This window comes from Phoca vitulina, unplaced genomic scaffold (assembly GCF_004348235.1).
Source record: "Phoca vitulina isolate PV1807 unplaced genomic scaffold, GSC_HSeal_1.0 scaffold8, whole genome shotgun sequence".
Classification (NCBI taxonomy): domain Eukaryota; kingdom Metazoa; phylum Chordata; class Mammalia; order Carnivora; family Phocidae; genus Phoca; species Phoca vitulina.
Window position 1 is genome coordinate 53,264,898 of NW_022589711.1, and position 13,227 is coordinate 53,278,124.

The window sequence follows — 13,227 nt, forward strand, 5'->3', positions numbered from 1 at the left end:
GAGCTGGAGAAAGAACAGCAAATAAAGCCTAAACCCAGCAGGAGAAGAGAAATAATAAAGATCAGAGCAGAAATCAATGAAATAGAAACCAAAAGAACAGTAGAACAGATCAACAAAACTAGGAGCTGGTTCTTTGAAAGAATTAACAAGATTGATAAACCCGTGGCCAGACTTCTCAAAAAGAAAAGAGAAATGACCCAAATCAACAAAATCATGAATGAAAGAGGAGAAATCACAACCAACACCAAAGAAATACAAACAATTATAAGAACATATTATGAGCAACTCTATGCCAGCAAATTAGATAACCTGGAAGAAATGGATGCATTCCTAGAGATGTATCAACTACCAAAACTGAACCAGGAAGAAATAGAAAACCTGAACAGACCTATAACCACTAAGGAAATAGAAGCAGTCATCAAAAATCTCCCAAAACACAAAAGCCCAGGGCCAGATGGCTTCCCAGGGGAATTCTACCAAACATTTAAAGAAGAATTAATACCTATTTTTCTGAAACTGTTCCAAAAAATAGAAATGGAAGGAAAACTTCCAAACTCATTTTATGAGGCCAGCATTACCTTGATCCCAAAACCAGACAAAGACCCCATCAAAAAGGAGAATTACAGACCAATATCCCTGATGAACATGGATGCAAAAATTCTCACCAAAATACTAGCCAATAGGATCTAACAGTACATTAAAAGGATTATTCACCATGACCAAGTGGGATTTATCCCTGGGCTGCAAGGTTGGTTCAACATCTGCAAATCAATGAACGTGATACAATACTTTAACAAAAGAAAGAACAAGAATCATATGATCCTCTCAATAGATGCAGAAAAAGCATTTGACAAAGTACAGCATCCTTTCTTGATCAAAACTCTTCAGAGTATAGGCATAGAGGGTACATACCTCAATAGCATAAAAGCCATCTATGAAAAACCTACAGTGAATATCATTCTCAATGGGGAAAAACTGAGAGCTTTCCCCCTAAGGTCAGGAACGCGGCAGGGATGTCCACTATCACCACTGCTATTCAACATAGTATTGGAAGTCCCAGCCACAGCAATCAGACAACAAAAAGAAATAAAAGGCATCCAAATCGGCAAAGAAGAAGTCAAACTGTCACTCTTTGCAGATGATATGATACTTTATGTGGAAAATCCCAAAGACTCCACCCCAAAACTGCTAGAACTCATACAGGAATTCCGTCAAGTGGCAGGATATAAAATCAATGCACAGAAGTCAGTGGCATTCGTATACACCAACAAGTCAGAAGAAAGAGAAATTTAGGAGTCGATCCCATTTACAATTGCACCCAAAACCATAAGATACCTAGGAATAAATCTAACCAAAGAGGCAAAGGATCTGTACTCAGAAAACTATAAAATACTCATGAAAGAAATTGAGGAAGACACAAAGAAATGGAAAAACGTTCCATGCTCATGGATTGGAAGAACAAATATTGTGAAGATGTCAATCCTACCTAGAGCAATCTACACATTCAATGCAATCCCCATCAAAATACCATCCACTTTTTTCAAAGAAATGGAACAAATAATCCTAAAATTTGTATGGAACCACAAAAGACCCCGCATAGCCAGAGGAATGTTGAAAAAGAAAAGCAAAGCTGGTGGCATCACAATTCCGGACTTCCAGCTCTACTACAAAGCTGTCATCATCAAGACAGTATGGTACTGGCACAAAAACAGACACATAGATCAATGGAACAGAATAGAGAGCCCAGAAATGGACCCTCAACTCTATGGTCCACTAATCTTTGACAAAGCAGGAAAGAATGTCCAATGGAAAAAAGACAGTCTCTTCAACAAATGGTGTTGGGAAAATTGGACAGCCACATGCAGAAGAATGAAACTGGACCATTTCCTTACACCACACACAAAAATAGACTCCAAATGGTTGAAAGACCTAAATGTGAGACAGGAGTCCATCAAAATCCTAAAGGAGAACACAGGCAGCAACCTCTTCGACCTCAGCCGCAGCAACTTCTTCCTAGAAGCATCGCCAAAGGCAAGGGAAGCAAGGGCAAAAATGAACTATTGGGACTTCATCAAGATTAAAAGCTTTTGCAAAGCAAAGGAAACAGTCAACAAAACCAAAAGACAACTGACAGAATGGGAGAAGATATTTGCAAATGACATATCAGATAAAGGGCTAGTATCCAAAATCTATAAAGAACTTCTTCAACTCAACACCCAAAGAACAAATGATCCAATCAAGAAATGGGCAGAAGACATGAACAGACATTTTTCCAAAGAAGACACCCAAACGGCCAACAGACACATGAAAAAGTGTTCAATATCGCTCGGCATCAGGGAAATCCAAATCAAAACCTCAATGAGATACCACCTCACACCAGTCAGAATGGCTAAAATTAACAAGTCAGGAAATGACAGATGTTGGCGGGGATGCGGAGAAAGGGGAACCCTCCTACACTGTTGGTGGGAATGCAAGCTGGTGCAGCCACTCTGGAAAACAGTATGGAGGTTCCTCAAAAAGTTGAAAATAGAGCTACCATATGATCCAGCAGTTGCACTACTGGGTATTTACCCCAAAGATACAAAAGTAGGGACCCGAAAGGGTATGTGCACCCCGATGTTTATAGCAGCAATGTCCACAATAGCCAAACTGTGGAAAGAGCCAAGATGTCCATCGACAGATGAATGGATAAAGAAGATGTGGTATATATATACAATAGAATATTATGCAGCCATCAAAAGGAATGAGCTCTTGCCATTTGCAACGACGTGGATGGAACTGGAGGGTATTGTGCTGAGCGAAATAAGTCAAACAGAGAAAGACATGTATCATATGACCTCACTGATATGAGGAATTCTTAATTTCAGGAAACAAACTGAGGGTTGCTGGAGTGGGGGGTGGGGTGGGAGGGATGGGGTGACTGGGTGATGGACACTGGGGAGGGTATGTGCTCTGGTAAGTGCTGTGAATTGTGCAAGACTGTTGAATCTCAGATCTGTACCTCTGAAACAAATAATGCAATATATGTTAAGAAAGAAAAAAAGAAGAAGAAGAATGTAGCAGGAGGGGAAGAATGAAGGGGGGGGAAATCGGAGGGGGAGAAGAACCATGACAGACGATGGACTCTGAAAAACAAACTGAGGGTTCTAGAGGGGAGGGGGGTGGGAGGATGGGTTAGCCTGGTGATGGGTATTGAGGAGGGCATGTTCTGCATGGAGCACTGGGTGTTATGCACAAACAATGAATCATGGAACACTATATCTAAAACTAATGATGTAATGTATGGGGATTAACATAACAATAAAAAATTAAAAAAAAAAAGACTCTACTATCATCCCTTGCAGATTATTATATTTTTTAGCTTGATGAAAGATACAGAATGTCAAAAACTGTTTCCATGCAAAATATTGAGAAATATCTTTTCTGATGCTATTAATTAACCATCAAATAATAGTTTTATGAAAGTTCCCCTAATAATATATTTCATTTTTATATATGCATATGCATTTATATACTTTACATTCCACCTTTTATATACAAAGGAAATGAGTCATGAAATATATGCTAAATGATAAAAACATAAACATAATTTTAACTTCATTACCTGAAACAATTTAATAAAAATATATACATAGGGGTGCTTGGGTGGCTCAGTGGGTTAAATGTCTGCCTTCGGCTCAGGTCATGATCCCAGCATCCTGGGATCGAGCCCCGCCTCAATCTACCTGCTCAACGGGAAACCTGCTTCTCCCTCTCCCACTCCCCCTGCTTGTGTTCCCTCTGTTGCTGTGTCTCTCTCTGTCAAATAAATAAATTTTAAAAATCTTTAAAAAAAAGTATACATAAACAGAGCAAGAAATGGAAATGAGATCAACAATAAAAAGTTTTTTGTGTGAGGAGCGCCTGGGTGGCTCAGTCGGTTGAACAGCCAACTCTTGATTTCAGCTCAGGTCATGGTCTCAGGGTTGTGAAATCGAACCCCGAGTCGGGCACTGTGCTGAGCAGGGACTCTGCTAGAGATTTTCTACCTCTCCCACTGCCCTTCTCCCCACTCTCTCTCTCAGATAGATAAATAAATCTTTTCTTAAAAAAGTGTTTTGGGTCGGAACCAGTGGAGGAAAGGAGAACTTTGTATGACATTTTTTTCTCATTTATATTTCTGTTACTAACCAAACCAAAACAATTTGTAGAAAAGCTAAAGAGACATAATAACAAAAGATAATGAACAGAGGTCATGGTGATGAACATGTGATAAATTTATAAAACTCATGTGTGCCATGAAAAAGTGCTCAACATCGCTTGGCATCAGGGAAATCCAAATCAAAACCTCAATGAGATACCACCTCACACCAGTCAGAATGGCTAAAATTAACAAGTCATGAAATGACAGATGTTGGCAAGGATGCGGAGAAAGGGGAACCCTCCTACACTGGTATGAGGAATTCTTAATCTCAGGAAACAAACTGAGGGTTGTTGGAGTGGTGGGGGGTGGGAGGGATGGGGTGGCTGGGTGATAGACATTGGGGAGGGTATGTGCTAGGGTGAGCGCTGTGAATTGTGTAAGACTGATGAATCACAGACTAGTACCTCTGAAACAAATAATACATTATATGTCAAAAAAAAAAAAGACAGAAGGGAAAAATGAAGGGGGGGATTGGAGGGGGAGACAAACCATGAGAGACTATGGACTCTGAGAAACAAACTAATTCTGCAATATTATTTGGAAAGTCAAAGCTGAATTTCCACACTTTTTTCCTTTCATATTACTATCATGACAGCTCTGACCCTCTACCAAATCAGAGACAGATGACTCAGCTTGTCTAGAGACACAGTGTGCAGAAAATATAAATAAAAAGCATATTACTCTCCATAAAATATTTTCTTAAATCTAAAAGAACTAAGAAAGTTCTCAGTGCATATTTACTATCTCATAAATTTTTGTAATCTGATCAATAGGCTTTGGGATCTACTATAACCAACACTGAGAAATACTGACATTTTGGATGACTTTTATTGAATATTGAGTCTCCAATTCTACAAAGACCAGTTAAAGCAATCTTCACATCATGTCTGGAGTCAACTAAAACTTAAAACTATTAATTGATAAGTTCCAAAAAAGGCTGATTTCCTCACAATTTAGAACGGATTATCATTTTCTTCTTAATGGTTGTGTGGCTTTAGACACATTACTTAAGCTTTTTAGGACTTTGGCTCATTTATAATATTGACAGTATAATTGTGCCTAACTCAAGTCTCGAGGCAAAGAGTAGATCGGTTATATTGAAATATTTAAAATTGCTTTGACACATAGTTAGTACACAGAAATGCTAATTATCATTATCACTGTCATGATCATCTATAAAGGAAGGTATCAGCATAGAATATGAAAGCCTGGAAGTAAAAATTATGAGAACTGGAAGATATTTTCAAAACCATCTAGAACAACTGTTTATAGCCCCTGTTTCAAGTACAAACAGAAAGTTGGTAATTTAAAAATGGACAAGGACTCTGTGACTAGGAAGAATGGTCAACTAAATTGCTATGGCATGTTCTCAGGATATCATTATGCTCTTAGGTTGGTCTCTTTACCTTTATTGTCACTGCTGCTATCAAAATATATTAGACCCATGAGGGATGTGACTTACTTGAATCTATGATCACTGATAAGGCTCCTGCTTCACTTTAGCATTGCAAGAGCAAGCTAATGATTTATTTTTATCAAAAATATGTATTATTTTTAAAATCACACACTTATGAGAAAAATAACAGAAAATAAAGATAAGAAAAAAGAACAAGCACAACTCTGAAACCACTACGCACATTTCTCTATACTTCTCTTTCCTTCTACACACAGATGTGTATATTTTATTTTTAAAAAATCAAAGGATTGTGTTTCTTTTCTTTTTTATGTAAAATTGTTTGCTTAAAAATAACTTCAGTAGAAGTGTTTGTTCATATACAAAGGGAGGTAGGAATTTTGGAATAGATGATCTTCATGGGTTTTTTTTTCATCCTGAGGACTCTATGATTGATTTTTTTACAAAGATCTTTATTAGTGGATACTTATAGAATGATTTTGGTTGGCTTTATATCCCTTTGCCAATAACTTTTGAATATGCATTTATTGGCATAGAGAAACAATATTTGCCCTATTGAAGCCAACTTGTAGAAATACAAAAAAAAAAAAAAAAAAAAATGCTCTTAATCCTATTGCTCTGACCAAGGTGCTGAAGTGGGCCTCTGACATTGCATCCCAACTGTCAAGAGGCATAGGAAAGTGGTAATTCGGGGGGCCTGGATGGCTCAGCCGTTAAGCGTCTGTCTTCGGCTCAGGTCATGAACCCAGGGTCCTGGGATCGAGCCCTGCGTCGGGCTCCCTGCGTCGGGCTCCCTGCTCAAAGGGAAGCCTGCTTCTCCCTCTCCCACTCCCCCTGCTTGTGTTCCCTCTTTGGCTATCTCTCTCTCTGTCAGATAAATAAATAAAATCTTTTTTAAAAAAAAGAAAGTGATAATTGTTTTCCATTGTATTTCTAATCACATCCAAATGAAGCATATAGTAAGGTATTAAATAATTCTCAATATTAACTTCCCCTATCCTGGCAAAGAAAAGCAGGCTACTATAACCAAAATTATAGCTGAAGATTAATATCAAAGCCATGTTAAAACCCATTTAAAAATACTGATGTTTGGAAAACAAGCAAATTTATATGACACATTGAAGAGACCATAACACAAACATATATACACAAGAGAAATTGAAATCCTTTCTATTTCTAAAGTCTTCCCTCATTATTTACATATTTTACCATCTAAGTGTCATTAAATACATTCCACATATATATCTTAAGTGAGACAGACAACTCAGTTTCATGGCTGGTCACTCAGCTATTATGTTGTCAACATCCATCTGTATTTCATTCACTCAATAAAAATTACTTAGCACCACACACCAGACTACGTATTGAGGGTAAAAAGAAAAAAAAAAAAAACAGTGAGGATGGGGGATAAGACAAATACAAATATGTTTAATACACATGTTTTAAAATAGTACATTCCATAAGAGAAAAAATAGTGGCATGGGCACTAAATATAGAAAGAGATTAATGACTTCTACCTGGGAAGGGTAGTTATTGGAAGAGTATGAATAAGGACTGGGGAAGCGGCATTTCATCTGGGCCCTGAAGGATTGTTAAAATTTTGACTAATGGAGATTGGAAGAGCATTTGAGAGGAAAAGAAATAGTGAGAATAATATCATACAGGAAGAAATTTAGGGCACACGAATAAAGTGATGGTAAATAAAACTGGGAAATTAAGTGGTAATAAAGTTTAGAGAGCCTCCGATTCAACTAGAAAAATTTTACTAAGTTTAGACTTATCCTTTAGAAAACAGGGATTCATGCAGGCTTTTGAGAAAGAGAATTATTCACTCACAATTATATTTTAGGAAGATAAAGATAGCAATAAATGTAGTGGGCAATGAAGAGGAATTAGAAAAATAGGGAGTTATGTGCATACCTGTATTGGTAGCAATACAGAAAGGAAACTCAGAAAGGATGACATGCATTCTTAACAACTTTTCTAATATACTGCAATTCCCATAAAGAAAATACTTGAATGTTAATTATGATCATAATTTTCAAATGAACTGGAAAGTATTTATCTATCATGATAGTCAAAAGTTATTCATTGAACAAATACAATGTTAATTGAGTGTTTAATATAAGATAGTAAATTTGCTCAATTTAGGGAGTAAATACACTTACGATACATACCCTTGTCCTCAAGAAGCTTATATTCTAGTTTGGGACACAATGTATAAATATAAAACTTATGTACCACACTATATAATAGCATAGATTAAAAAACATATTGAGAGGATTTATCAGTATCATGTAAAGGAAAGAGCACTACAGTGAGAGTCTGGAAGTCTGAGTTCAAACTCTGGATGTCACTTATAGTTTGTGTGACCTTGTGTCATAAGTCAGTTACTTCAAGAAATAGATTCTGATACAGAGGTTTGCATGCAGGAGATTTTCATGAGCATGTTCTCAGGAGCAATATATCTAAGGAAAATACATGCAAGTCTTGAAAAAGAGAAAAAAATTAATGATGTTGTGGTCAAAACAAAGTTCTCAGCCAAATACGAGGGGAGGTCCAGAGCTGAGATGGCCCTTTAGAATTGAAGCAAGAAGCTCAATTTTTGTAGCCTGACCTTAAAAATAAGATTAACCTTGGGTGGGATGGCTTCCTTTTAGCTGAAGTCAATTCCTGGAGAACGTGAGGGAAGGATACCTTGATCTTGAAAAAGATTTTGGATGATGCATCAGCTATAGCACGCCTTATGATGTACTCCTTGCAACTGCTTAGATCCACTTGCTTTAATAATAAGTTCATCCCATTTGGAAGGCAGCTATGCTCACCACTATACCACCAATGCAGACTGTTCATCCCATTTGGAAACATCCCCTATGATATTCTAGTTGATATTTTCCTGGAGAACCTTAGAAGAAGAATTTAAAAACTACGGTGACCACATAGAAGCTCATCTTGGGACTGCAACTGATAACTCATCATATCTCTTATTTATTATCCATTCTAGATGCACTTAAACTTTTGCTAGCACTTCTGCTCATCTAGGTGACTCACCTTATAGTGAACCAGACTGTAATCCCTCTGTAGTATGAGGCCCTGATCACCATGATCTTCTCACCATGGTTAGCTACAACTGATGCACTTGTCCATTTACCATCAAATTGGTCAAGAGAGTACTAAGAGTTGCTACAGTGAGTGAAGGAGATGTCAAGCATTCCCTCCTTATCAGCACTGTGTAACAGTCGCCTGCTCTTCTCCTGATGACCAGGATAAACTACCCATGCCAGTGTTGTGATTCTTTTCCTTATCTCTTAGTCACTTGGCATAAGGAGCCCAAATGACTTGGCAGCACCAATAGTTTAAAGTTCAATAGGATTTGTACTGTTCGTTGTTGGAAGTGTTGCTCCTCTAAGAAGATGGCATCTAGAAAACAGAGACTAAAGCACAAATTCTCCAAGTGGGTCAATGGGAGTAAGGGTAAGTGGACCACTCTTACCTCCTCTCCTTTGATCTGGACCCATATATTCTATCTAATGGGGACCTAGTGCCATAAATCGGTCACTGATTTAGGATATAAACTACATCTTGGGGGACAACATATCATCCTTGTGGGTTGTCACCTCCAAGTTGGTGCCTCATCTGCATCTACTCTATCAAGTTGGCAGATTGTGGGTGGGGTAGTATGTGATGATTCATATGTCCACTTCCATACCTCTTTTGGTAGTTTCCTTTTTCTGAGGTAATATTGTGCAGTATTCTGAGTGCTAGATCAAAACTTCATATGCCCTTAGATAGTGGTGCTGGCCAAGGCCCTGAGGACTAAAAGGCAGGCCTCTAACTTTAATGTGTATCTGCCTCAGTCAAAATGAATTGGTGCCTTTTTGTGATGAAAATGGTCCAATGTAGTCATCTTGAAACCAAATAACTAACTGGTCTCCTTGAGGGGAGTTCCTGCTCCATATTGGTCTCTGTTGATGGCAGGTTTATATTAAGCAATGGCCAGAGCTAACTCAGATTTGGGTAGTTGAAGACCATGTTGGTAGGTTTATGTATGCATAGCCTCCATCTCCACTAGCAAGGCTGCTCCATTTGGGAGCCCATTATGTTGCACTGTAAGCCAGTGGGGCCTCTCCCATGGTAGATGGTGTTAACTTGTAATAAGATCTTCACAGCTCATGTCCATGCCAATAAGGGACTTTTGGTGTATTATTGTGTCTAAAAGTAGGGTTGGGGACAGAATCAAAGGTTTCCACTCTACTTTCCCCACTTCAATAGCTCTGGTCCCATAAGCCAAGAAATCAATATGGGGTTCTTCTAAGAACCAAATACGTCCATTCCAATTAAGCATTCAAAGACCAGACAAATAATTTCTGGGATGTCTGTGAACCACAAAGACTTAATGTCAGCTAACCCTGAGCCAGAACTCCACTTATTATCAGGTCCTCAGATGCACCTACCTTAACAGCAGGACCATGATTATGACTCAGGCTTTCAAGTGTTAACATCAGCCTGAACTGCGTTCCACAGTTCTCAAAATGTCACAGCATTCATATTTTAACAGTGTATGGTTATCTGTTTAAATAGCTGTAAGTCCTTTGGGATATTGGAGGAATCATAATTGTATACACATGCCATGATGTTCAAAATCATTCCTCATGGGGACACAGCCTCTCCATTAATCAATGGATTAATTAATGGGGTTCAAGAACTGGCTCAGATTGGAAACTGGGCAAGGCATCCGAATATTTTATTGGAGTGACTGCTTGTACCCTTGTTGGCTGACTATCTATATTTCCCATAGAAACACTGTGTCCTTTGAATCATCTACCTAATTCTTGGGCTGCACATTGACATGGGCACTCATCACTATAATGACTTCAAACTTACTGTCATCTGACTTCTCTAAATAAGAGTATCTTATCCCCATTGCTACCAGTGAGCCAAATTCTTAGCATCTCTTACCTACCCTGGATGAGAGAGGATGGCCATCACTGAGCTTTTCAAATGTGCTAGTTTCACTCTCATCAGTGCATTGCTAATGACTTTGGTAAACAGAGTCATGGGGGCTCTTTTGTAACATAATCAGCTATTGTGTTTTCTTGTCTCACTTAGTAAATCCGCTATAGCATGCCCACTTCTCTAATCATCCCTTCACCATTTGCCTTAGTATTTCTTGCATTTGTAGTTTGCTTCCCTGCAGGCTATCATTTCTTTCCAGCATCCAACAGCCATTTTAACAGTGTATTGTACCATGATTCATGGTTCTTCCTAAAGTGTAAATCTTGCATCACTTATCTTTATCAACTTTCTGCTCCTCTTTGACCCAACACATTTAAGATCCATTTCACTATGTATACCCAAGATACCCTTATGCATATTTTAAGAGAAAAGCCAAGATTCAAGGCATAGAAAGAGGGTTTATAAATGATAATTATCTGTTGAGACTTAATGTATAGCTACTGGCATTCTAGGTTAACTGGATGATCCTTATTTACATATATTTTATGCTTATAGAATGTTGGCACATGAAACATAAAGCCTGGTGCATTTTTCACTAGATCACCACTTGCAGTGTGCACAACTTTGAGCATATGCATGCATGCACACACATGCACATTCACACATTCACACATATGTATATACTACACATTCTCCTTCATCCTGGACCAAGGAGTAACAACAGGTTTAACCTAGGTCAAGGGATGAGGGGGAGAGAAGTTCCAATCCTTTAATGTTTAAGTGCCTCCAGTTATGCATGAATGAGAAGAGTGAATTCAACTTGCCAAATAGGTCAGCAGACAGTACTATGAAAGATCAGAACAGTCTGGTCATGGATCACCTTTTCCAGCACTGGTCCATTACCTTCCATTTTAATTGATGAACATTACCCATTATATCAAGCCTGGATTATCTAAGATGAAACAGTCTATGCTGCCAGAAATAAGGTGGGCACAGGAAGACAGAGAATTTGTTAATTTAAGATTGGAACTCTTTGGAACCTAACTTACCAAGGCCAAGTTAGAGCACCATGAGGTCATAGAGCCACAAGAGAAAAGCAGGGATGAGATATATTGCCAATTTCAAAATAGCTTTTACATATGAAATTAGCAAAATTGATTGTGACTAGGTGTTAAAAAGCAAATACTACTAATTGATAATCTCTTCTGAGAAACTAAGCTGATTTTTTAATGATTATCAGAGTTTCGGGGGTTCATCTTACTGCTGAACTATGCCAAAATACTGTATTTTAATGAAATCTAAGTATTTATGTATGTCTTTGACTTTCATAATTTGGCATTTTATCTATCATATTTAATCATGTAGGGTATAGTCTTCTCCCTGTACCTTTCCCCATTTCTGCATTTTGAGGAAATCAATATTGTCTTTTCAGCATAAATCTCACTCCAAAAAAATTTTTTTTTGCCCTGGTTTGGTTGGAATAATTAGTCCTTATAGTGGTTTGATAAGAACACTTGAAAATAGAGGAACATTGATTTCATTAAATGAATAAAAGGAAAGAGGGCTTTTAAAATCTCTTTAATTTCATTTTAAGTGGCTCCATTAGGAAAAAAAGTTTTCATATAAGAGATGGGGAGGTTGGCATGACTAAGGTTACCCTCATCTGTAGGACCACGTATTAAGTTGAAATTTCCATTTCTATTGAACAAATATGGCCTAATATTGGCAATGTCATATAATTTAATCTACCTGCATAGGCATCTGTAATATATTTTAATGGAAAAGTATCTGAAAGTGCTTAGAAAATAAGCTGGTAAACAAAGTATATAATCAAAGAGCTAGAAGTGGCTACTTCATATTTGGTACCATATAATTGAATTTAATATTTCTTTTCTGTGAATGCTTTCCTTGACTGTAAAATAATGCTGTTTAATTTCAAAATTGACAACTAATTCAGATCATTTGTAACCATTAAATATACTTGAGAATCAAGTCCAAATAAGGCTAATAATCATTACAAAATGCCAATCCGGCCCACAATTTGCTTGTTACTTAAAAATTCTGTCTCAGATTTTATTGAATGAAAAAACTTTCCTCTACATACAAAAGTGAATGTCTTCACCTGGAGACCTTCAACAGACTCTGTAGTATTCCAAATGTGTTAGATTAGTTATTTATAGTCCTCAGTAATAAAAGCAAAGCCTCTAACTCAGATAGGCTTCTTGTTTTTTGTGAATCTTTGCTAACATTTTTGGAACAATACTTTAGAGGAATATACATATTTGCTGCTTATCTTGAAGCCACTCCATTGAAAAATCTGTCATTTACATGTGTACTTAACTAGCCAGGTCTGTGCACCCCAGTGTATGGTGACCTACTTTTATTCTAATGGTGCAAGCAGTGAAATAAGGAGACACCTATAAACCAACAGGTAAGTGACTTCAGTGGCTAAAATCCAGTGTCTGAAATTACTAATGTCCTTCTGTGCTGCAGCAAATATAAAAGTAATTGCTCTAGAATGATTGTCTTGCAAAAGATTGTTCTCTAGATCAGTGTGCCAATTTATGACAAAGAAATATATGCCAGGGATATCTCTAGATATAGACAGCAAAGTAGCTCCTCATATTCCCCTAGCATCCAGGACAGTGATGAAAACATTTAATATGTATTCAGA